Below are 3,841 nucleotides of genomic sequence, written 5' to 3'. Positions count from 1 at the left end.
GATAAATTTGGGTGCTCCATTGTTTGGCGAATAGATATTTAGAATTGTAATATCCTCCTGAAGGAGAGATCCTTTAATTAGTATGTAGCGACCTTCTTTATCTCTTCTCACGAATTTTAATTTGAAGTCTATTTTGTCTTCCGCCTGTTTATGAGGGCCGTTTGCTTGGTAGATTTTGTTCCAGCTTTAACATTGAAAATGTGTTTGTATTTACGGGCAAGATGTGACTCCTGCAGGCAGCAGATAGAAGGGTCTTTTTTTTAATCCAACTAGACAGTCTATGTCGCTTAATTATGGAATTCAGTCCGTTAACGTTAAGAGATAGGACTGAGAGGTATTTGGGAGTTCCTGCCATGTTATCTACCTTCTTGGGGGCTGCGCAAACTGGGTTCTTCCTAAGGTTCTTGGATTCTCAGTTTGGGTGCAGTTTGTTGGCCTTTATTGTGGTCTTGTTGGTTTTCTATGTGTAGGACATCTTTAAGAACCTTTTGTACGGCTGGTTTGGTGGAGATGCATTGTTTCAATTTTTCTTTACTGTGGAAGGTTTTTATTTGGCCTTCAGTTATGAAGGAGACTTTAGCTGGGTACAGTATTCTTGGTTGATAGTTGTTTGTTTTTAGGGCATGGCATACATCATTCCAGGCTCTTCTTGCTTTGATTGTCTCTGCTGAGAAATCTGAGGTGATTCTAATTGGTTTCCCTTTATAGGTGATTACCCTTTTCTCCTGGACAGCTTTAAGGATGTTTTCTTTGTTCTTAGTTGATCCTGTGTGGATTGTAATGTGACGGTGGGATGTCCTATGCTGGTCTGGTCTATTTGGGGTTCTAAAAGCTTCTTGTATCTGAATAGGCCTATCTTTTTGCATGTTTGGGAAGTTCTCTGCTAGGATCCTGTTAAACAAATTTCCTAGACCATTAACTTCTGTTTGTAGGTGCTCCTCTACACCCATTATCCTTAAGTTAGGCCTTCTGATGGTGTCTTCCAGGTGTTGGATAGATATATCATATTTCTTGGACTTGTCTTGGATGGTTGTATGTTCTTTCTCTATAATATCTAGGCTGTCTTCAATCCCTGAGATTCTATCTTCTGCATGGTCTAACCTGCTGTCAAGACTCTCTACTTTGTTTTTAATCTCTTTTCCTTCTAATTGGTCAGCTTTGATGGCTTCAAGTTCTTTGTTGAAGCTCTGTTTTAGGTCTTGTATGAATCTCTTTACTTCCGTAATTTAGTGTTCAGTGTTTGTCCTCAAATCACTTAGTTGATTGGATATGGTTTCTTTGGACTCCCATTCCTTCTGTTGGGTTCCATTCAGCATTCCCTTTGTGGTCTCCCTGACTTCCTTCAGCTCTTTCTTAATGGATTCTATGGATGACATTAGTGATCGTTGTGTGTTCTCTAACTGGTCTCTCAATACCTGTATTACTCTTTGTTTAGCTTCCTACGTTCGTGGGATTCCTGCAGTTCTCTTTGACTGTTCTCAGCCTGCTCACGCCATTCCTCCCTTTCTCTTTGAGTATTCTCAATTTGTTCACGCAAATCCTGTATCAGTTTTTGAGTAGTTTCCTCACGCTTATGATATTCCTGTATAAACTTCTGGGATGCCTCCTCTCTCTCCCTATCACGCTCATAGAGATTCCTTTGTAAGTTGTCAAACTTCTCATTTATCATGTTTGCCACCAGTGTGTGTAGAGCTATTTGGGAACTCTCCTCTGGATTGTTCATTTTCTGAACTGACCCCTGATTATCAAGATTGGGAATTGAGATACCCAAATTTGCCATTTTTCTTGTGTTTTTCCGGCTTACTCTGCCTATTTGAGATGAAGATAGTACCAGTTTGGTGCTAGAACACTATCTTAAGGCAACCATCAACCAAAGTTTGCATTTGTACAGTCTATAGTCTACAGATACAATCTAGTTCAACAGATACATCTATTCAACATCAAACAACTATATGTTAAAGGACTTCGAACCGCAGAAAAGAATTTGGAAAACCAGAAATTATTAGGATTAGGGAGAGATGTGGGTGAAAAATAGGAATAGATTGGTGTGGGGTGGCACAGGGAGAGTTAACTATGTCCTAATCACAATGCAGGAAATGGGTTGGGTAGGATGCAAGTAGAGAGAGAGAGAAAAAGAAGAGAGGGATAGGGGAATGAAAAGAGACCAGAAAAGAAATAGAAACGTAAAAATTAATGTTATTGTAGAGTTTAAAAGACCATCTATTTAGAGAGGAATGTGAATATGTTGTGAGAAAGGGAGGGACATAGAGGAGATGTGAAAAATTTAAGGATGGGAAAGGGAGAAGAAAAGATCAGAAGTTCAGTAGAGCTAGACAAAAAACAAAAAGATAATTATGAAAGAAAGAAAAAGAGAAAGAAGATAAGAAAAGAAAGGAAAACGCTCATTTACATATTCCTAAAATAAAAATTATAAGAGGAGAAAAAAAAGTTACTGGAAATCAATTATTTTTTCAGAAGAGGCAAAAATTAAAGTTAATAAAAGTTTCATAAGAGAAAAAAATTTATATATATATAAGGTAACCAAAAACAAAAAAAGAGAAGAAGAAGAAAAAAAAAGAAAAAAAATGTCCTTTGATTTTTTTTTTTTGGGGGGGGAGGGGTGGGAAGAATCCTGTATCTCCCTTTTGTCTGTAACCAGCCTTTTGTTGGAGTCTCTGGTCACCTTGAGGTCCTGTGGCTTGATTGGTTTCTTATGTCGGTTTGTTGGAAGAGGCAGAAAAATGGTCTGCTTTACCCAAGATTTTGAGATTCCCCTCCCAAGATAGTTTTCTGGGAGGGTGATTTGCTTTGAGAATCACAAAAGAGGGGGATGCAGTGGTGATGTTAGGTTCTGGGTAGAGTTGAGGCCTTTCAACAATCAGAAGTTTTTTCCTGGGGCTGTTTTGTGCAAAAAAAAATCTCCCAGAGCCCAGCCTGGAGCCATTCTCAGGGATTCTGAGGATTGATTGTTGAGGCTGCTAGAGGGAGGGGCAGCCTCTGGCTCTGGTTACCCAGTGAGGGAAGCCACTCCAATGGCTGGCGCCTGAGCTGGGTGACTTTTCCCTGGATGGAGCCGAGTCTGGCAGGTCACTTTGCCGTTAAGTTCTTATGACCTGCTAAATGACTCTTTTTATTCCAAGGCCTGGATTGGAGCTGGCAGCTCCTCCGAGTTTTGTCGGTATCCAAGATGGAGATCACCTGTGCTGGGGGGGAGGAGTGGCCTTCCCTCCTCTGCTCCCTGAGAAGGAGTGAGGACGTCGGGCTTGTACTCACGCCGAGTCTTGGATCCTGGGTCGTCTCTGGTCTGCATCACAATAGACGCAGAAAAAGCATTCAACAAGATCCAACACCCCTTTTTGATGAAGGTTTTGGAAAAATTAGGAATCCATGGAACATTCCTCAATACTATAAAGGCTGTATATGACAAACCTACAGCCAGCATTATACTCAATGGTGAAAAACTAAAGCTATTTCCTCTTAACTCAGGAACAAGACAAGGATGCCCACTCTCTCCACTTCTCTTCAATCTAGTATTAGAATGCCTAGCTAGAGCAATAAGACAAGATGCAGACATAAAGGGTATCTAAATCGGGAAAGAAGAAATAAAACTCTCCCTCTTTGCAGATGACATGATCTTGTATTTAAAGAATCCCATAGACTCCACTCCCAAATTACTCAAGCTGATTCAAAACTTTGGCAAAGTAGCAGGTTATAAAATTAACCCCCAAAAATCAATGGCTTTTCTGTATGCCAACAATGAGAAAAGTGTGGCTGAAATTAGGAAAGCAACTCCATTTGTAATAGCCCCACAAAAAATAAAATACCTAGGAATTAACTTAAC

This window comes from Dipodomys merriami, unplaced genomic scaffold (genome assembly GCF_024711535.1).
Source record: "Dipodomys merriami isolate MVZ:Mamm:240054 unplaced genomic scaffold, mDipMer1.0.p SCAF_278, whole genome shotgun sequence".
NCBI classification, from domain to species: domain Eukaryota; kingdom Metazoa; phylum Chordata; class Mammalia; order Rodentia; family Heteromyidae; genus Dipodomys; species Dipodomys merriami.
Note: the sequence above shows the minus strand (reverse complement) of the source record.